At 42.1% G+C, this 23,380-nt stretch overlaps 1 protein-coding gene across 9 annotated transcripts in view; it reads right to left on the minus strand.

Moving 5' to 3' along the window:
* The window catches only part of FHIT (fragile histidine triad diadenosine triphosphatase), a 1,334,508-nt gene that overhangs the window by 739,018 nt on the left and 572,110 nt on the right, over positions 1–23,380 (minus strand). The gene's annotated exons all lie outside the window — the stretch shown is intronic.

Genomic DNA, 23,380 nt, shown 5'->3' on the forward strand with positions numbered 1-23,380 from the left:
GCAATGGGCACAGCACTCCTTCTTTTGAATTTTAGTTTCTTCTTTGTTGGTTTTTTTTTTTTGTCCCCTTCCTTTTTTTCATAGCTCACCTATGTCTTTGAGTGAATATTTGTATATTTCATTCAGCATTTCAAATTATTTTTAGTGGAACATTTTCTGATTATCTCCCCTATCACAATCCTAAAAGCTCAAGTTCTCACTGCTTCTTTATACAAAAATCACCAAATTTCCTACTTGTTCTTTTTTCCTGCATGTAATTTCTTTCTCCTGGATTCTTTTCTGTTCTTCTATCGCCCCCCAACCCCCAGGAGATGTTCTCTAAAGTAACTTTCAGAGAGGTTCTCTCTATATCTGAAAAACTGAGATTTTATACAGACTATCTTCATTTTATCCTCTCACTCAAATACAGTAACCAGAAATAAAATGCTAAGCTTAAATTTGCTTGTTGCAAGACATGGAAACTATTATTCCTTTGCCCTCTTGCATCCTGGTGTTGCTGTGGAGAAAAGTTCAATGACGATCAGACTCCTGTTCCCCGGAGGATGCTCTAGTTTCTATCTCAAAATTGTTAGAGTTTTGTGGAAGGGTCTAGTGTAGGGCGATGTATTAGCTTCTGAGGGCTGCAGTAAGAAATTGTCACAAATTGAGTGGCTTAACAGAAGAGAAATTCATTTTCTCACAGTTCTGGAGGCCAGAAGACTGAAATCAAGGTGGTGGTAGGCCCAAGTGCCCGCTGACAGCTCTGGGACAGAACGCTCCCTTTTCTCTTCCTAGCTCTGGTGAGTGGCAAGAATCCTTGGCATCCCTTCGCTTACAGCTGTATCACTGCAACCTCTCCTCTGTCTTCACATGTCCAAGCTGTGTGTGTCCTCTCCCCTCATGAAGACATGAGTCATTTGATTTAGGACTGCCTCTGGTATACTAGTAAACTCAACTAATCACATCTGCTAAGATCCCATTCTCAAATAAGGTTAAGTTCTGAGGTTCCTTTTTTTTTGCGGGGGGCGGGGGGCATTACTGAATCCACTCCCTGAGTCCTCCTGTTTGGTGGTCCATTAACCTCTTCCATATGAGGCCTTCATTTTCACTGTGTTCTTTCTATTCTTGGTCATATGTCTTCAACTAGTACCCGACCTCAGTTTACTTCTCTGCCTTTCAGGGACTCTATCTAACATTTCTTTTCATTCTCCCTAACTCTTTTCCCAGTCTTCTCATCTTTTTATTTCTTTGATATGGCTTTTGGGAGACAGCCTCAATCCATCTGACTGCTGATTATATTCATTCTGGCACTCATCCATCCATTAAGGTATTTCCCAGTGTTACAATTTAGGCTTAATTATTTCCCATTTCTCTTTACTCAAAGCTACCCCGCCTCTCATTCCTTTCCTTCCCAGGCATCACTCCTGCCATGAGCTCATGCAATTCTATTACATTTCTTCTCATGAGTTTAGCCTGCCAACAATTTGAAATGTTGACTACCCTCTGACCTCATCATTATTCCTTCCCTTTTGATGTGTCCACTCAACTCCCAAACTACACTTTGCTGAGAAAAAGTATGAGGAGGTGAAATGAGCCTTCTAAGCACACGTACTGGAGTCCTGGCTCTGCCACTCCCTAAGCTTCAGCAATTCCCAGACTTCACAGGCTCAGATACCTTGTCTGAAAATACTGGGTGAGAGAGCAAGCAAAGCACAGCTATGTCAGTCTCCTGACACTGGCACCCTGAAAATGGAAAGTCTATGTCCTTGTCCAAACCCATGCTTTGCAGTTTCATAATTGTGGTAAAATTCTGCCTACTTGTGCTGCGTTCAGACATGCTTTCTCCAGTTTTAATTTCAATGGTGAAGAAAAACTCCAGGAACCATAAAAGGAACAAAAGTAGAGAAAAGTATAAGAGCCAATACTGTGTGATGAGAAGATCCCTGCATCTGCTGATCTGAAACTGTCTGCAAGGCTGTGATAAATATTAAATACTCTCCTCTCCCATGAAAATGGCAGAAAGCAATTTTATTTTAAGCAAATGGAAACTGCTGAATCCTTTCTGCAAAACAAGAAGGCTGGAGGTACCAATATTCGTTTGAATTCTCAGGGGAAAAAATCATCTCCTGGAATCTCTGTTTCTTAATAAATATGGAGACAATGGCTTCTGGCATCCAGAGAACCAAGTGAAGTGCTGGGCTAGGGACCTCAGGCTAAGGTTTAGGCCTTTACACTTATTAGTGGGCTTTGGCTGAGGCAGAAAGAGAAGGGCTAGGCTCCTTCCAGAAATAGTGACTGAGGCCTACAGATACCGCTTTATAAATAAAAAGAAGTATATTAATGAAAACCAGAGGCATGTTTTTAGCTAATTAATTTTTCTGTATTCATTAGTAGTAAGTTATTTTATTTTGAACTAAAAACATGTGACTTCAACATATTTAATGAGTCTCCATTTTCCACCTTTTCAAATATGGAAGTTATTTATATTCTCTCTCTATCACCTATAATTCTCATCTGCTAGTAGCATGATATTATTTTTAGAACTTTGTCTTCAAAATGAGTGAATAGAAAGGAAGTAATGAAAATGTCTCTACTATACACATTTAATTTTGTGACTAGTAGATTTGATCAGATGTTTTCTGATAGGATTAGATAGGCAACCGAACTTGTAGTGGAATAAGGTTCAATGGCCACAGAAGCAAATGCCCCCAAATGTAAAATTTCCCTGCTACTTACAACAAGAGATGAGAATTCATTTCAGGATAGTAAGTTCTCTTCCTGGTTTGCTTTCAGATATTATCATCCAATTAATATAACTGCCATCTGCTTCTAAACTTGCTCCACCGCCAAAAAATAACCTCCAGTATTTTTTAGCAGAAAACACTTAAGAGACCCATTAGACCTAGCCCCCTCATTTTAGAGATGTCAATTATCTAGCAAGTCAAGTGGCTTATTCAAATTCACTGAAATTCAGAGGGTCTCCTTTAGAAAATACTATTTATAGTGGATACTATCTGTGGATTTATCAAACTTGAGAATTTAAGATTTCAGGGACTCTACTCTGAGCCACATCAAATTAAAGATAACTCTGTCAATATAGGGGATCTCTTGCTGCCAAAACCACATGACAGTATCTGATGGTCAACTGGTGATTCAGACTATATGCCTAAGTCTATTATTTTCAGATTATTTCATCAAGTGGAAAACACAAAATATAAACTCGATTCTGAGAATGCAAGGACTCTTCAAAACCCACTGACTCAAGTTTGAGAAACTCAAGACTTTAGCAAATGCACCTAACAAGCCTTTGGATGTGAAATCCTAACCAACAGACTATCGGGTAACCTCTCCGCCTTCTACAGCAAATGATTTCTTCAAGACCAGACATCTGCATAGTTCCAAAAGCAATCCAGTGGGATGGCTATTCAAAATGTGATCTGCTGATCCTCTACATCCGTGTCATCTGAGAGTTATCAGAAACTCGGATTCCCAGACTCCAACCCACCACATCTACCGCATCTATCTGTATATTAATAAGATTCCCTGTGTGTCAATATGCACATTTAAGTTGAGAACTTAAAAAAAGGTTCAGCCCTAGTTCCAATTAAACTTATTTGGGGAGCTTTCTAAAAAAAAGATATTGAACTTTATCCTAGCCTGGCTCCAGCAGAGCCTCTGTGATGAAGAGGCTAAGACCACATCAGGGAGGTCAGTCTGTGAAATGGGATAACAACTGGGCCTTTTCCTCAAGGACACAGTTTAAGTGCTTAACACGTCTTTGATAAAGCCACTTGTTGTATTATTGTTAGTATTTTGCCCTGTCAAAAAGTAATACCAAATCTTATTCAACAAACAACAGTTAATTGCTAGCTAACACAAAGTTAATATTGGTAAGTTGCTTTTATATAAATGGTATTGATTATTTAAATAAAATAAAACAACTAGAACCATATATATGGCACTGTACTACCCACAGGTGACAACTAATCTCTCCATATTAAAGGTAGAGCAGTGTTGGCTAAAAATAAGCATCTTATTAAATAGAAATTACAGTTCATAGTAGTACTTTCATTCTAAGCAATTTCTATACAAAATCTTACTTAATTCTCCTGAAAAACCCACAAGGAAGGTCCTACATACACCAACATTTATGCATCTCTGAATACTTCTCATACATCAGTTCCTCAATTTGAGACTCATCATGTTCAAAGGATATTGAACCTTCAAAGCTACTGATATGGACGGCTTAATATCTCTCAGGCAATGTTTCTAAAAATTACATTCGAAAGTAATATAGGGAGAAGGTGAATTCCTCCACAACTTTATCAGCATGGAGTATTCTCTGATTACCCAAATCTGTAATAAAAGCTTGTTTTTACCTAGTTATGTAATGTAGGGGGAAATGACCTCTCACTCTCCTAGCCAAAACATCTGCCATGAGAATTGGGCCTCTCCTGGGAAGCCAGGAAATCAGACCTGATGAAAGGATCATTCTTTTGGTTAAAAGAATAAAAATACTGTATTTTTTTTTTTACCTTGAAGAATAAATGTTATTCCACGAGGGCTGGCGTTATAATGTTTACTTTAAAAATAACCTGTCATTATAATACTTTCAACAATAAAGATTTTAAATAAAATAAAAATAACCTGCTATTTTCATATCCTGACATGACTCAGCAAATGGCAGGAATCTAGACCAACCCTAAAAGGCATGACCCTCTTTGGAGTCAGCAGAAAAGAAGTCATACGGCAAATCTGAATTCCAGACACTTCCACCACATGGTAAATATGTTTCTATTTCAATTCACTTCATTAAAAACTAGGGGCTCAAATGTGAACCAAAAATATACATCAGCTTGAAAAGCTGCTGGCTAATGGAGCCCAAAACTAACTTTAATAGAAAAAAAAAAATGGCATGACATCTAACTGAGGAAACAACATACTTTTAGCTGGCCAGGCTCTCAAACACATTTTTAGTGATGACTTGGGAAACAATCAAGGTGCATAAATGGATAACTGCAGACATACGTTTAGGTTTAGATGATTTATAAAACGTTCTGAACCAGCAGACATATGTCAAAATTCCAAAGGAGACACTGTGGGAATATCCCACAAGAGGAGGACAAGAAGAACAAAGAGAAAGAGAAGACAGCCTAAGTGTCTCAGAATTCAAGCAAACAGAAGTGTACCTGTAACATTTTCAAACAAAGAAAAACACAATTTTCAGTGAAGTATATTAAGTCATCAACCTAGGGTGTCACTAAAGAAAAATTTCAATTGTTAACAAGTCAAAAAACAATGAAGCTCAGCTACTTTTAAAAAGGAAACACAGATATTTCAAAATGTCAACTACTTTTTCAAGATTTCACATCATCAGCCACCTCTTCTCTCCTCTGTTACTGTAGTATTTTAAAACATTTGCTCATTTAGCATCTCTAATCTCACTCCACAGGTTCCGTCCCCTTCTCCTACAAAGATCTCAGGAATTGCCTACACTGAAATAGTCTTTCCTTGATTTGGTTACTCATTAAACTCTAATCACTTATTTATTCATTCAACACATATTTATTACATACTTGCATACGTGCCATGTTCTAGTACTGTCCTAGCAGTGGATTCTCATGGGACACTCCAGATGCAGGCTAAGGAGGAATGGCAAGTGGTGAGACCACAAAGCAGTCCACAAGCAAATATATTTCTGATTGTGATTTGAAGGAAATAGTCAGGGTGCAATAGGCAGCGACTTGGAGGAGGTGGAAGTGACTAGCTCAGTGTCAATGGAAAGAGAACCTAACTTTTCATCTTGGACTTGGATGATGAGGGCCCACTACGTGGGAGTGTCTGGGGCCAGAAGGTTCCAGGGGAAGAAAACAGCAAGTGCCATGGCAAGAACAAGCTCCGGGTCTTAGATGAAGGGAAGGGACAGGGGGACAGTGGAGTCCGAGGACAGGAAGCAAGACAAAGAGGTGAGGAAAGGGTTTGAAAGAGAGGTAGGGACCAGATCATGCAAAGTGTTGTTTGGTGTGTCATTCAGTGAGTGATGAGACCCTTATGATGATAAACATTCAAGCTACAGAGTGTTTAGTTTTTTAAATTTCATTAAAAAAATTTACTGTTGTACATTAAAAATAATCTCTGGAGTTGTAAAAAAATTCCCCATGCCCCATATTCACATATACTTTTTTCCTAAGGTATTTTTAAAATGAGATACAATTCACATACCAGGAAATTTGCCCTTTTAAACTATATATACATTTAGTGGTTTTCAGTATATTTGCAAAGTTGTGCAATTATGGCCACTCTCTAATTACAGGACATTTTCATCATCTAAAAAGAAACCCATTAGCAGTGACTCCTCATTTCCCCTCCCCACAGCTCCTGTAGCCATTCATCTATTTCCTGTCTCTATGGATTTGTCCATCCCAGACATTTCATATAAGTGGAATCATACAACATATGGCCTTTTGTGTCCAGTTTCTTTTGCTTAGCATAATGTTTTAGGGTTCATCCATATTGTAGCATGCATCAGTATTTCATTAAGGCTGAATAATATCTCATTGTATGTATATATCATATTTTTTATCCATTCATTAATTGATGGACATTTTCCCCTACTTTTTGGCTGTTATGAATAGTATTGCTATGAACATTCAGATATGTTTCTGTGTAGACATATGTTTTCAATTCTCTAGGAATAGAATTGCTATGTCATAGGAAATTCTACATTCAACTTTCTGAGGAACTGCCAAAATGCTTTCCTTAGCAACTCCACCGGATATTTTATTTTAACTGGTCCAGCTGAAACTTGGGCATCAGGGTTTTAAATTTACGGTTTTGTTTGTTTTTAGGAGTTCCCATGGTAATTCTAATGTGCAGTGAGGGCCAAGAACCCCTGACTTCTGACTTTCATTGCCAACTCCCTGACATGTATTTACACCTACTCCATGTCTGGAACCAGAGCTCTTGTGACCTGTTACATTCTTGCCACCACACCACCCCTGTTAATGACATCTGCTTTGTAGCTAATTCATCCAATTAAAGAATGAAATACAAATAAGGAAGACATAACTTTATAATATACGTAAATTGACATTTTAAAATATTTTTATTGATTTCAGAGAAGAAGGGAGAGAAAGAGAGAGAGAGATCAATGATGAGAGAGAATCATTGATTGGCTACCTCCTGCACACCCCACACTGGGAATCCAGCCCCCAACCCAGGCATGTGCCTTGACTGGTAATCAAACTGTGACCTCCTAGTTCATAGGTCGATGCTCAACCACTGAGTCACACTTGCCAGGCTAAACAATATTTATATAACGATAATATATAGCCATATATTTACATAATTTTAATATATGTACTGGTGTAGTCTTATATTTATATAATTATACTCAATATATGAATATATAACCTTATAAGTCATTTATTTTCAAAGAAGAGTGATTACACATATAAAGATATTTTAAAATCATTTGTTTTTAGAGGAAACATAGAGGAAATCAGGAAATTAATCATTTTTCTCTGAGAAAAATAGGCTTGGAATCAATTCTATTGTCTTTTCTGTACACTTTCACTTTCACTTCCTACCTGCCCAGACACTAGAGAAACTATAGGAAGGGATTACTTTCAAGTCTGCCCGGGGAATGTGAATAGCCAACCTCCTTCCCGCACTGAGCCACTGGAGACCTGTTCTTCAAAAAGAGCCCACCTTTAAAAAAGTATTTGCCCCTAAAGTTCTTTAGTAAAGAAAGATATGGGGAGTGAACGGATGAGTTCTTTAAGTTTACACTTCAACCTAACCTCGAGTATTAAACACAGTGCCGTATGTGCAAAAATGTTGCCATTTAAAACTTAAAATGATGTCATTTTTTTAAGTGTCTTGCCGAGCCAACCACAGGTGAGGAAGATCTAAAGCACCAGCATTAAGGCCTAGAGCCGTTTAGAGCACCCACAGTCTGTGTCTGTAGATAACCAGGGGGAGCCAGAAGCCCGAATAGAAAGGAAACTTCTAAACTGAAGGACAGAGGAGGAATGGCATGGCTTCTCAGTCTGATGGAGGCTGAGATTCACCTGACCAGCCAAAACCTCCCCAGCCAGGTCTTCATATAGGCTGCAACAGCAGAGAGCACTTACAGATTATACATAGAAATAACGCTTAAGGAAGAGAATCCCAGGTTGAAGAATCACCTTAATGCCATGTACCCTTCTAGAGAGCCAAATGTTCTACTGCATTCCCACTATCCTACACTCTTGACACAGTAATAAAAGATGTGAGAGTCCATCTCCATGGGCTGCAGAGGTACGTGGGCACGTCAGAGATGGCACCAACATGTTGTATGGGGAACTTAAATCAACCGGGGTCTTCCAGAAGCAGGAGCCACCTGTTAGCATCTCTTTCTCGGTGCACAGACCTCCCAGGTTCAGAGGCATCAGAAGTCTTTTACTTATATTTCTTCTTTAAGGCTTCTGGCATGTTAAAAAATAAAATAAAATAAAATGCCGAAACAAAATTACCTAGATCAGGTCATATTTTAAACATTAACACTGAGCAAATGAAAGCCCCCAAAACAAATGAATGCAAGAGAGTGATTACTCTCTCTTATTAGCACAGTTTTTGACTAATGTGAAATTTCTAGACTTTTGTGGCAAAGCAATTCCACTTGCAGATTTTTGCTAAAATGGAATAGTAAGGCTAATTACAGTGTCAATTATAGCTACCCGTCACTCATAATCTGCAGATGGACGTACTTCTATTTTAAGTGTTCTACTATATTCAGCAATTTCTAACTGTGCTATTAAGAGGATAATTACATGACGATAAAATCTACTAACTAATCTGCTCCAGGGTACAGGCTTAGATCTGTATGACAAAGATCTTCCTTCAATCCTGTTCAATAGCATATGGAAACCCCACTTGAAGATACCAATTTCTACCTGCAAGGCCTTGAACCCAAGGCCATCCCAGACCACCCATCCATGGCCTCTTCTAGATTCTCAGAAGATGCTGGTTAAATGAAATCACAAAAAGTCAACCATAGCAAACTATATTATGTCCTCACTAGAACCAACATGGTCAGACCTTATCCCAACAGCAAGGTTCTTACTCACGGGGTCTTAAACAGTGCTCTCCCACCCTACAACTGCATCTGCATATTTTGCTACCATAAAATAGTAACTAAAAAAAATTAAAGTCAATGAAAGTCTTGACCCTTCTCTCATCATGGGTTTCTCAGCACAATATTATCCAGGGCTCCATCAGGGTAGTTTTGCTTGTCATTGCCTGATAAATGCCTTCCCATTTCCCTGTGCCACAAACAGGTACTTCTCAGTATCTCTTGGAGTGACTGTGGCATTTTGTTCATGTCCTCATCCTCTCACCATGATAGGTTCTCGTAAGGGGATCTCCATTCCTACCCCTCTCATTACCTCTTCACTCTATTTGTCACCATTTGGAAATTCAGAAATCTTATTAGCTTACTCCTATGAACACTAATGAGGCTCCGGCTGCCTACTGGGGCGCATGATGGAACTCTAACGAGCATGCAGACTGAGAGCCACACCTGCATCCCGTCACGTGGCTCCACTGCTCAGGCCAGGTGGGCAGTTTCTGTCTACAGGTGGGCTTCTGCAGGAGAGCTGGATTTGCATTCACTTTGGTCTGAGGATTCACAATGACTCAAAACAGCTTTCCTGTGTGCTCATACTCATTTACATACTAGCTATTACCTCCCTTACAATGCTACCACTGTTTCATTCTTCACTTGTATAAGGGCTGACTGGAGCTGAGAGTTCTCAAAGGGAGACTAATTGCCATTTCCTTACTGCTTACTTTTGATCTCCTCCTGATCTGGTAACAATATGAAGCTCTTACAATCTCTGGTTTATCTGCCTGTATAGAAACCCTGCTTGACATCTCCCACAGTGTCCAGCATGTTGCCTCACAAATGAGAGGTGCTACATGAACTTTAATTAACATCTGTAAAGTTTTCTGGGAACCTAGGAAAAGACAGGTCCAGCTCCATAGGAGACAAAGATAAAGGATGAAGAACGAGCCGTCTCCCCTGAATCTACCATGAGGATGTCTTTCTAGGTAATGGGAGACAAGCCATCTCTCCCCGGATTCCACATCCTTGCACAGCAGCAAGACCCTCGCACCAGTGACAATAAATAATCATTGACTGAACACTATGGGCCAGGCTCTGCATTCGATACTGGACCTGCATTAGCACTTTTGAACCCCAGCAGCCTGTCTAGTAGAGATTGAGAAAACAAAACCCATAGCAGTCAAATGATTTGATCAAGGCCACCTATTAGCTAGGAGCTCAAAGCGCTTGTGATAAAACAAACTGAGTACCAAGCACTGCTCAGAGAAGGGGGAGGTAAAATGAGGGCTTGGGTGGGTTTTGGGCAATAGAAACACCCGCCCCAAAGGTGATGAAGATTGGCATCAGAGGGGAGGAGCAGTGGCCTCACCCAGGGGTGAAACTACCTGTGCCCTGCTGCATGGGAAATGGGAACACGGGCCCCTTCTCATGCTCCAAAGCCCCATCCTGTGCTGTGGAAAATACAGTGGAGGCCACTTGTGAGTGGACTGTGAGAACTTGGGTACCTGGGCAGCAACTCGGTCTAAGAAAGGCCAAAGAGAAACTGGGTCTAGATGTGAGCTTAGATTGTAAACAGCTAGTGTTTTGATCTCATGCGTGCACCCCTCCCCCTGCACACCCAGTTTTCCTCTGTTTTCTGAACTCTATTAAACCTTGTGATGGGAAAGTCTGGGGGTGGTAAAACAATAGCACTGGGCAGCCACCCCTGATGCACAGGTAAGTCCTAATAAGCCCATGTCTTTCTTTCTTTCTTTTTTTTATTTTATTTTCACCAGAGGATATTTTTCCATTGATTTTTAGAGAGAGTGGAAGGGGAGTGAGGTGGGGGGGAGAGAGAGAGAAAGAGAGAGAGAGAGATAAACATCGATGTGACAGAGACACATCGATTGGTTGCCTCCTGCACACTCCCTGACAAGGTAGGTTCAGGAATGGAACTTGCAACCCAAGTTCATGCCCTTGACCAGGAATCAGACCTGTGACCCCTTGGTGCGCAGGCCAATGTTCTCATCACTGACCAACGCTGGCCAGGGCAAATACATGTCTTCCACAGCCAGTCCTCCGAGTTATTTCTTTGGAACCCATGAACAATACTCTGAAGTTTTCTGTGATCTCAGTACTTTGCATGCCACCTATCTAGCTGCTTCCTCATATGCACACTGGTCTCCATGTGGAACACTGCCTAGGAATGATTATGCACAGGAATTAAGAATGTCCTCCTTTCATAGCTTTACAAGATTAGAGAAATCATTTCTGAAAATTGTACTTGAGGGTCAGCATTTACACATCTGATGCCAGCAAGAAACTCTCTCACTGGTACCCATCATGTAGAAACACTTGCAAAATGTGAGCAGTAACTTAGTTAAATTCATTAATCATACTAATAATATGAGCTTATAGTCTGGCAGCCCTTACTATAAACCAGGCAGTATGCTAAGTGCTTCATGTAAATATCTCAGCTAAACCTCTCAATAGCCTTGTGACATATTTGCATCATCCTGATTTTACAGAAGAAGGACGCACTGAGAGTGTAAGTCACTCGCTCAAGTCCACACAGCCAGTAAAAAGTGCCACTAACATTGGTACCCAGGGCATCTAACATTGGTCTCCTCTCTACCTCCAGCGATGCTCAGAAACATCCTCTGCCCATATAGCATCCCTTTCTCTATTTTTCTTCAATGTGAATGGTCACTCCAAATACCTCCATCTAGGTGGGTGAGCTGAGAAGAAGGGCAGGAAAAGATGCAATGTTGGGAGAATTTTTAATTTTCAAGTACACAATGGCAGCTGGCCACAGAGTCAGTGTGCTTGGCTTCCACGGGTGGCAAAAGATTATGCAGAGCCCAAAGGGTGGCCATGCTGGGTCGCTGAGGATCTGACAGACAGGCAGGGTATAGTCAAGCTCTCTTTGACTCTCTATATGGCTCTGCCTCATTGGCTCCCTTGATTCCCCCACAACATGGGAGAAGCATCTAGAATTAGGGGCAATGCTACTTTGAGCATGTGCCATTGCTGAGGGTCATTTATGGCAACTTTCACTGCCAACTGGACTGAAGAGCACAGCACAAGTATTAAAACGCTGATAAGCAATTACTAATTAAGTGTGTATTTATTGGTTTTTAAATTATTTTATTTTGTCATCTTTATTGAATGATGATTTACTGGAGACTGTAGACCTGGTTTTCATTGAATTTATTGGGGTTACATTATTTAATAAGATTATATAGTTTAAGGTGTACAATTTTATAATACATCATCTGTATATGATATTGTGTGTTCACAACCCCAAATTATGTTTCTTTCCATCACCATTTTCCCCCTTTACCCTTTCCTGCCTTCCCCATCTCCTTTTTCCTGTGGTAATGATGGTAGTCTGCTGTTGTCTATGAGGTTTCTTTTGTTTGTTTGTTTGTTTTTGTTGCTTAATCTCTTCAACTTTTTCACCCAGCCCCATAATTCCCCCCTCCAACAGCTGAGCCTGTTTCTATTTTGTTTGTTAGTTTATTTTGTCCATTAGATTCTACACCTAAGAGAAATCATATGGTATTTGTCTTTCTCTAACTGGCTTATCTCACTTAACATAATGCTCTCCAGGTCCATCCATGCTGTTGCAAAAGGTAAGATTTCCTTCTTTTTTACGGCTGAACAGTAGTCCATTGTGTAACTGTACCACAGCTTTTTTATCCACTCATCTACTGATGGGCATTTGGGCTGCTTCCAAATCTTGGCTATTGTAAATAACACTGCAATAAACATAGGAGTGCATATATTCTTTCAAATTAGTATTTTCACTTTCTTCAGATAAAATCCCAGAAGTGGAACTGCTGGACCATAAGACAGTTCCATTTTTTGAGGAAACTCTATACTGTTTTCCACAGTGACTGCACCAATCTGCATGCCCACCAACTGTACACAAGGGTTCCCTTTTCTCCATATCCTCACCAACACTTGTTGTCTGTTGATTTATTGATGATAGCCATTCTGCCAGGTGTGAGGTAATACCTCATTATGGTTTTATTTTGCATTTCTCTTCATGTTCATGTATAGGAAGAATTAACATTATTAAAATTTCCATACTACCCAAAGCAATTTATAGATCAATGCAATTCCTATCAAGATCGCAATTGCATATTCCACAGAACTAGATATTTAAAAAATTTATATGGAACTACAAAAGACCCCAAATAGCCACAGCAATCTTGAGAAAGAAGACAAAGTTGGAGGATTCATGCGACTTGATATAATAATCGAAACAGCTTGTTACTGACATAAATACAGACATATAGATCAATGGAACAGAAGAGAGCCCAGAAATAAACCCATGTGTTTATAGTCAATTAATATTTGACAAAGGAGGCAAGAACATACAATGGGGTAAAGATAGTTTATTCAATAAATGGTGTTGGGAAAATAAACCATACTCAAGAATAAACTCAAAATGGATTAAAAACTTAAATCATTGACTTGAAACCATAAAAATCCTAGAAGAAAACATAGGCAATAAAGTCTCGGACATTTCTCATAGCTGTACTTTTTCTGATCTATGTCCTTGGGCAAGGGAAACAAAATAAAAAATAAACAAATGGAACTACATCAAACTAAAAAGTTTTTGCACAGCAAAGGAAACCATCAACAACATGGAAAGACAACTCACTGAATGGGAAAACATATTCTCTGGTAAGGTGTTAATATCCAAAATGTATAAAGAATTTATAAAACTCAACACCAAAAAGCAAACAATCCAATTAAGAAGTGGGCAGAGGACCTGAATAGATACTTCTTCAAAGAGGACATACACATGACCAAGAGACATATGAAAAGATGCTCAAGGTCGCTAATCATCAGTGAAATGTGTACATATTGTGGAATGGATTTTGAGTCCTAGAAAAGCTACAGTGAGTATCTCCCAGAGTGGGAGCTCTGAGTTCAGTCTTAAAGGCTCTGGCTTTTCAAGTAACACTGCAAATGACAGCTATTGGTAACCTATACATCTGAACCTTGGTTTAGTGACAAATGTGAGGAAGAGCCGTCGCTTTTCAAAAGAGAAACAAATAGAATTTTTTTAAAAAATTTTCTCTTGAGAAGTGTTATCCCAGCTTCAGGTGGTTTTGTTCAGATGGTCCCACTCCCAAAGTCCTGCCAGGACGGAGGCTTTGCTGGCCAGTCCAGCTCCTGTCTTTGCAGCCTTTGCCAGTGTGCCCTGGTGCCTGCTCTTAAAAACCACAGGTGGACTCCCGCTGGCAAGGCAGCCGGGCGCACACTGGCCCTCCCTCAGCTCCCTTCTCTAACAAGCTCTGAGCCGCTCAGCCTGCTGGCCTGCCTTCCTGTCTGGGACACACACGGCGCATGAAGCTGTTTCATGGTCAAAGTTTTGCTCAGCATGCTCTTTCGAGTTTTAGGAAGCAGTATTTACTGCTCCTGCTGCAATGTCCAGGAAGGACATTGTCCCCACTAAACAGATTCCCGAGAGCCCTGATCCCTGATGAACAGAATAAAAGTTCCTGGGTAAGCTCAGTGCCCACTTCATAGACATTGGAAAGGGCCCACACCTGGCACGCATGCTGTGGCTCCCTCCTGCACCAGTGACAGATGTCACTGTCCAGCTACGACATGTTCCCCTGGAGGATCTTTGCAGAGCCCTCCAGAGTCATTATTAATCAATTGGAGTTGCTGCATGACGTGTAAAGCCTCTTTTTCATCCCAGCTTCGTACTGGGTTCCCGTAGCCCTGAGATGGTCCCGTCCACTTCAGGCTGAGATGTGGTAACACGTGTATCTCTCAGCAGTTCAATTCTTGGGATTAGGAACATGAATAATAAATTTCCAACACTGAAATAACACTATAGTAACCCTCTGACTAATCATCTTGTGAATAAATATCTAAAGACCACAATTTTCTATGGGCTTCCAGCTTCCATGGGAACATTCTGATGGTGACATAATTGTTAAATTAGTCGGTTTATTCATAGTTTTGTATTAGTAAATGCCAAGCTTCTTACTAATTAGTAAAATCCGTAAATCCACAGTAGTGTTAATTTTCAACTGTAGAGGGAATGTGAGAGGAAAAAAAGAAACAAAGAGACAATTAAAATTTGCCTAGGGGCCTTTATTTCTATAAAATTGAGCACAGGGCAAGAAAACATTACCCCATTTGAGGGTGCATTTAGAAAGGATGTGTCCTGTCACCCCAGGAGTGACATGCGCATTTACTGTGCAGAACTCGGTTCTGGCTAAATCTCTGATGACATTTCTCAGGTTGCTGCTGCTGCGATTTCCCTTTTTGCCTTTGATTTTGTTAAATGCACTTTTGCAGAAGTTCCTCATGCAATAATGTTTTACGACTTCTTTATTGATGTTTCCACTCAAATTATGGTGTGCTTTCTCTGCCTTTGGAAGACAATGCACAGTATAATGTTCGGATCTCCGAAAACTGCCTCCGTGCTTGCTAACATCAGTCTGACTTCCTGCACTAACTCGGTGAGAAGGTGGAAGACATAAGCATCGCTGGGTGGCTCTTCAACCTCCCAGCTGCAGACCCTGAGAGAACGCATGTCCCTCCTATGGGCACTTCTACTATTTCTTTTCTTTCTTCCTTCCTCTCTCTCTTTTTCCCTTCCTTCCTTCCTTCCTTCCTTCCTTCCTTCCTTCCTTCCTTCCTTCCTTCCTTCCTCCCTCCCTCCCTCCCTCCCTCCCTCCCTCCCTCCCTCCCTCCCTCCCTTCCTTCCTTCCTTCCTTCCTTCCTTCCTTCCTTCGCCATTCCACAAACACTGTCAAACAAATCTGCTTGTTTTTCAAGCTCTGCTTGCATTGCTGAAGCCTGCTGCTCAGATGCGGGAGCCTTCCTGTGTGGGCGCCATGGAAACCACCTGTGTGCCGCCTGACATGGGGCTTCTCCTCGCTTCTCTGGGCACGCCAGGCTGCTGGGGCCAGGCCAGAGCCCTGTGTTTGCAGAGTTCAAATACAGATGTTTCAAGCTGATGGCTCCCGAAGGTTTCCGATCATGGTGAATACCCAAATTAACCTGTGACACTGCATGCTCTGATAGGCAAACTGCACCGTTTGTAAGCACACACGACCATGCACAGACACCTGTAGCTTACGTGTGAGGGCCACGTCCCCCCATTATCATCAATATCAATGATGCAGTGTTGCCGAAGAATTAGTGTGACACGTGGAAGGGTTTTACAGTACTTGGGACACACTCCTAATACAGCAGCCTCACACACACTGTAATTACACATTCTCATCTCACATTCTAGGTCAGTGATGGGCAACCTTTTGAGCTTGGTGTGTCAAACTTCGCCAAAAAACTGAGCATAACTCGGGTAGTGTGTCACTTTGAGAAAATACATTATTTCGCAAATGTTTCATCCTCGGCATGCGGCCGACTCAGCGGCCGTGTGTCATCAGAAATGGCTTCGCGTGTCAGTGCTGACACACGTGTCATAGGTTCGCCATCACTGTCTAGGTCATGAGCTCCTTGAGGGCAGGGCATGCTGTCTGAGGTCAGGGTTACCTAGTACCCTCCACAGGCAGATCTGGAAGCCACATGAGGAGGCAAGAAGAGCTTTACAAATGGCTGGGCAGTTCCCAGCAGTCTCTGTGTTCTAGGAGTAAACCATGAACTACTTGGGTCAGGCCAGAAACCAAATAGGTCTTCCTGCTTCTTCCCCCGAGACCCCAGGCCCACAGTACTAGTCTGATTTGACTTCATCCCCCAGTTTCAAAGTTAAAAATGATAACTGGGAAGAATCACGCAGGCCCCTTATAGACAACACACTGATGAGATTACCATTCACAGCTACCAGCATGTCCACTTTTAGGAGACAAACTCCCCTGCACCCCCCCCCCGCACCCCCCTCCCCACACACACACATACTATCATGTAGGCCAGAACCCCAGACCAGGCATCATCAGGCAGGATAATTGCTACTTTCTTAATGGAAAGAGTAAATGTGTGCATGTAAGAAAGGGAAGGAAGGAAGGAAGGAAGGAAGGAAGGAAGGAAGGAAGGAAGGAAGGAAGGAAGGAAGGAGCCAGAGATTAGCTTTCCAAGAAAGAAAGATTTTCATTTAACATCCCCATATACACTGCAGCCAGCACAGCACCTGGTAAATGGTCAATACCCAGTAAACAGCAGTTGAATAATGAATTCATTCAATGCACTTTTCATTGTCTCTATTCCTACTGTTTAACAGTTATTTAATGTATCCTGTAAGAACCTGTTTAAACCAAATCAAACCAATGTGGAAGAATGCTCTAAGCCACTGACATATGTAGGAATTTGTTAATATCAAATTGCCAATCAGACAGATGCCAAGGCAGGAGGGCCAACATAAAAGCCAATCCTACTTAGGAAACAAAGAACAAAGCCAAGCTTTCTATGTAGCTACTAGAGGCCCAATGCACGAAATTTGTGCGAAAGTAGGCCTTCCTTCCCCCGGCTGCCGGCATCGGCTTTCCTCTGGCACCAGGGACCCGGGCTTTCCTCACAGCCCCGGCATTGTCCAGAAGGTCGTCTGGAAGGACATCAGGTCTAATTAGCATATTACGCTTTTATTATTATAGATTCTCCAAAGCACCTAGGCCATAAGGCACACTCAAAACATCTTAGTTCATTCCTCTTCTCCTTCTCCTTCCATGTTAGAGCCCAGTCATAGCAGGGAATACTGACAACCTCCACTGACAGAATAAGAGTTAGTAAAAGAGTGTCTGAGCCATTTTCCTAAACTCAGATGATGATAAAATGGAAAAACAAACAAACAAACAAAACCTCTCTCAAAGAGGTTGAAAGGAGCAAATCTGCAGTAGCTGATTGGGCAGAAGACAGGTGAATGGCCTGGCTCTCACAGAGATGAAAACAGAGATCAGGCCATTATCCACTGTGACCCGAAAAGAACACGTGGTGACCGAGCTCTGTGGTTCTGATGGCATTCAAATAAAACAGCGCTGGAGATGGAGGACTGGCTTGTTCGCTCAGGAATGTTTGTGCTTATGCTCAGAAGTGTTGGTGGACAATGGCTTCCAATCAAATGGTATAGTCTTAGGCAGACTCTTGAGAATAAAGTAGACTCTGCTCCCCTTCCCCCATTGAAATAAAAGTCCTGTTACCAACTACTCAGGCACCTTCTTAATATCAAAACCCTCCCCACTATTTATTGCCTGAGTATAGGAGTCTGGAAATTAGTTTATTAAAAACAGTAACTGGGGAAGTATGGAGGTGATCCTGACTGTCCACAGGTAACTTGAGCCACTAGTTATTACTCTAAAACATGCTTTCCCTATTTTAACTTGAGTTCTCCTTCACTTATTCAACATCTACAATGTGCTCCACCCTGGGCTAGGTCCCGGGAATAGAATGATTAACAAGAAAGAAATGGCCCCATGATTGTAGAACTTATGGTCACTCCATCTTCCTATACACAGTAGACACTGCCCTTTATGGTTATAAGGCCACATCAGTGAACAAGGCAGACAAGCTCCCTTCTCTGATCAGGAGAAAACAATAAACAAGTAACATAAGATGCTCAGATTACTCTGAGGGCTGGAAAAGTAATAAAACGGTATGACAGGGCTGAGAGGGATGTAAGGAGGATCATCGTTCAGACTGTATGGTCAGGTGAGGCCCCTCCAGAAAGAAAGTCTCCCTTGAGACCAGGGTGATTCAGAAGCCAGCCAGCCAGGCAGGCAGGATGTTAGTTAGGTGGCCTGCTTTTGCCCACTCCTGGGTTTTAAGAGGAGCCTGGCACTGAATAATTTATAAGAGCAAGATATTTGGCCTAATGGGGGCGTTCAATACCAGCCAGCCCCTTAATACTCAAGGGGGCCTCAGGAGGAGCAGTATAGGCTTCGCAGAGAGCTATCAGGCACGGGAATTCTCAGCTCCACTGCAGACCTCCCTGCATTTAAATGGTCCCCAGATGATCCCTATGCACATTAAGACAGAATTCCTGAGCTAGCACCTTGGCTAAGATTAAAGCCATATCCATCAAGCTTGGTCTCTATCAGCCATTCCTTTGTTTCACAGTTTAATTGACAAATTTGGGGATCAGAGCAAGAAAGAGAACTGCTATTTATTGGGGGCCCTCAAGACCTTCTAATTAAAGGGAAGAATGTGAGCAAAGGGCCTGATGTGGGCCAAGTTGAACTCGGAATGAAATAAACAGGAAGATGGCCAACATGTCTGGAGCCTGGTGAGGTGGGGGTGTGATCCAGGAGGGAGACAGAGAGATGAGGCTGACACAGGACTTGCAGAGCCTGGCTAAGCCATTTAAGTTCATTCTTAATGAAATGGGTCACCTTGGGAGGTGTGCAGGCAAGGGGGTTATAAGATCTACTTTAACCTTCAAAGAGATCACTCAGGGTGTGGTGTGGACCATGGATTATGACGACACTAGGTCATAGTGACTAGGATAAAAGCAGCCCGAGCAGTTAAGAGGCTGTGCAGCTGAGCCAGAGCTACCCCAGCCAGTGAGGCGCAGTGTAGAGTGAGAAGTCTCATATTCTTGACATATTTGCAAGAAGAGCTAAAGGTACCTACTGGTGGGTGGAAATGTGGAGGAGCAATGAGGGAAAAGGGGTCGAAGCCACGAGTGCCACTATGAGCCACACAGGTGGACACTACCCGCTGCCTGGGCCGTCAGCCCCCACAGGCCACGTGTTCACTCAGCCTGAGGAGCCCTAACAGCAGCTGGGCTGACCCCAAATCCAAAATAAAAGAATTCATAAACAACACCCCCTTTCATTTGATAGAGAATTCCAGAACCCCCAGTTCTTACCTCTGTTCCTCACTATTGAATTCCACAGGCACTCCTTCCTTGAGAAATATCAGAACAATGGATATCATTGACCGAAAAGAGGGAAATTCACATTAATTTAAAAACAAATCAAACACTAATTCAGGCAAATACTTCAGGCAAGTACAAGTAAAGCCAAGTTTTTAAATCCTGAATTCTTAAGATAACTTACTCTCCCACAGTTGACGTTCAGCAATAAGAAACAGACTGCAAATTACCCGACTTCTCGACACTTTAGGAGATAGTTGGCACCTAACTACTAAAGCAAAACGAGCTAATCCTGACCCTGGAACTCAACCTTTAAGCCTGTAGAAAGGCCATTTTTAATGAGCTCCCTTTCAGTTCCAAGCTGAGCTCATCTTTTTTTAACTCAATTTTTATTCAAAAAAGGAGCATGTCGGTAAAGCAGTGCCGTGGAGGTCAGCAGTGGTCCTCTTCGCGTGTAAGAGACAGAGCCTTCCTCCCGGGAAAGTCCCCCTACTGCTCTAGGGACTTACACCTTCGACATTCTTCCCAGAGTACACACTTATGACAATTCATCATGACAGAGTCATTCTCTCCCTTCAAAAGTAGTCTCCCGTTTGCGTGTCCCTGGGGCTGGTAAAACAGGCCTTTCCACAGGCCTGCCTTCTTATTCCCTTTCTGAGCCCAAACCCAAACATTTCTCCTATGATGGCTGAACTATTTTTATGTGCATTTTGTACCCAAATTCAGCAGAGGGCTGACAAAGTGCGAGGTAACATTCCAGGCAGCGTCTTTTAAATAGAACTCCATTTTCAGGTTTCAGGGTGTGGCACAGTTGGTTTTGACTTTGTAACTTTGATACCAGTGTGTCCCTGTTTAAATGTGCTTCTGAGGATGCCTCCTGGCCATCCAAGGCCACCAAGTTATATCATGTCAGTACTGTGATAAAGTGAGTCAGAACTGTATTCCCAGGGTGGCTAATCCATTTGCCTTGTCCTAATGCCAATTATTTTGCAAATGAGATCCACTGCTTACATAACAGGACATGTTGAAGGTGGGTGGGTGGGTGGGTGGGTAGATGGATGGATGTATGGATGGATGGATGGATGGGAGCAAACCCATCAGGACTTCTCCAAGTCCATGACTGCTGAGTCAGGGTGAGCATCATCTTCATGTCTCAAGGCAATAGGATAGTGTCCTTGATCAGAACATAAGCTCTCGGCTCAGATGCCTGGGTTCTTATTCCATCCTGGCTACTATGGGAGACTGGGCAACTTAGTTTATCTAGGTCTCAGTTTTCCCACTTACTTTATAGCAGTGCTTCTCAAATTATTCACCTAGGATATTTTTTTTAAAGCAGTATTATTTTTTAAATTTATTTGAGAGAGAGAGAGAGAGAGAGAGAGAGAGAGAGAGAGAGAGAGAGAGAAACATGTTGTTCCATTCATTGGTTGCTTCTTGTATGTATCTTGACCAGGGATCAAACCCACAACCTTGATGTATCAGGATGCAACTCATCACTCACACTTCACATAATCACCAAGCGTACTGGCCTCTAAGAAGCCCCAGCTTAGCCTTCAGGAAGCCATAGGTGCTCCCCTTTGTGAAACTGTTCCCACTGAATTCACGCCTTTTTGTGGCCTGGACATGTGCACCACACATTTCAGCACTTTCTGCCCTGTGACATGTGCGTTTAGAAACTGGTGTCTGTCACCAGAGATGAGCTCCCTCAGGCAGCCAGGCCTGGCACATGCTTTGACACTGAGTATACAAATGCTTGTTGGATTGAACCACAGTGAATTCATCAAATATTGCCCGTGCTGCAACGATGGAGAGAGTGCACTTGTTCCAAAGTCTCCAGAACACTTAGTGGCCACTGTCGCTCAAAAAAGTCCGGCAAGCAAGACCTGCCATTTGGCCCTATTGGGCACATCCTGAGGAGCATTGCTTCCGGTCCTTAACAACTCCAGGGAATCAATGCCCCAACCACCGCTGTTACTAACACTGAATAATGCTTTACCCACATGGAGATCAAGCCAAAAATTGTCATTGAGGGGAGAATGATCAATTAATATCAATTAATTTTCTTTTACAGTAATAATTATGCAGAAGTCTTCCAGCTTCTGAGGAGAATCTGAGAACAGTGTACAGTACATGGGAATCTGCACACACTCTGGGAGCAAAATTGCCAGTCCCCAAGTCCATGACCTGGGCAATGTTCACGGTGAAGAACAAAACAGTGGCATTTGTACAAGTGTACAGCCAAGGGGGTGGGAATAAAAGGCAGATAGGCTTTAGGGAGTAGGGAGAGCTTGCCAATGTAAAAGAAATAAAATTATAATTACAATAGAGTTTATAGATTATACAATAAGCAGTACTGTTCTTTGAGAAGCCAAATGCAGACAAGGTCTGAAAGCAAGTTAATCACACTTCATGTGTTGCACGGGAACAGAAAGCAAGAGTTTTAGTACCGGGTAAACTTGGCCAAATTATTTCTCTGGCCTTGGCTTTTCATTTCTAAAATGAAGGCTTGGGGTAGAGATGGTGTTTCTCCAAGTTTGTTCTGGGCGATTTAACAGGCATTGCTTGAAGAAAATGTTTGGTGTTCAAACAGATTTGGGGAAATGTTGGGGAATCCATCCACACTGGTTTCTTCCTTTCAGGGCTTGGAGGGAGCTTAACCCTGTCAGTGTTGGTTCCAAGGGGGGACTATCACCTGCAGCATTTCCCAGCCACAGAACTCTTACAACAGACCTACCAATCGACTAGTGTTTCACTGACTCACCTTAGAGAATTCTGGACTGTGAAGTTCTTGTAGACCCCTTTCTGGATTTAGAGTCTATGAATTCCAAACTATGCTCACTTGAAACCAGTATCATCAGATAACCCATCAACAGCCAAGTGACTAAGGAAATAATTAGTATTTGGGCAGAAATTAGATGCAAAATCTCTATCTGCCAAGCAGTAGGAAGCAGTACCCGGCCTCCCTCCCTGCCCATACATACAGATGACAGGCTTTCTCGCTTTCATTTTCATTGCTCCAAGCTCAGTGGGCTAGTCACTCTGTAGTTTTAAATAATATGTGTGCTATTGATTGGATATGCCCGTCACATTCTAGCCTCCAGGTATGTTTACAAATAACAGAGGGGAGAAAACTGGATTGTTGATAATAAAATGGCTTAAAAGTCCACAGCCAACATTTTCAAAGAGACCTTCTGTGTCTGTGTGTGTGTGCATATATGTGTATGTGTGTGCATGTGTGTGTGTATTTTTGTGTGAGTGCATGTATGAGTGTCTGTGTGTGTCTGTGAGTGTGTGTATATTTGTGTCTGTGACTGTGTGTCTGTGTGTATCTGTGTGTCTGTGTGTCTGTGAGTGTGTGTGTATGCCTCCTGCTCTCCCCCTCCCTCTGCCCTCCTGGTGTGCAACTGTGAGGTCCATCAGGCTTCTCTGTGTGACCCATGCCTTGTGGTGCCTCTTCCTACCTCCTGCAGAACTCCTAGCATCCTGAGTTCTAGAACATTCCAAACAAAAAAACA

The sequence above is a fragment of the Cnephaeus nilssonii genome (genome assembly GCF_951640355.1).
Source record: "Cnephaeus nilssonii genome assembly, chromosome: 17".
Taxonomy (NCBI): domain Eukaryota; kingdom Metazoa; phylum Chordata; class Mammalia; order Chiroptera; family Vespertilionidae; genus Cnephaeus; species Cnephaeus nilssonii.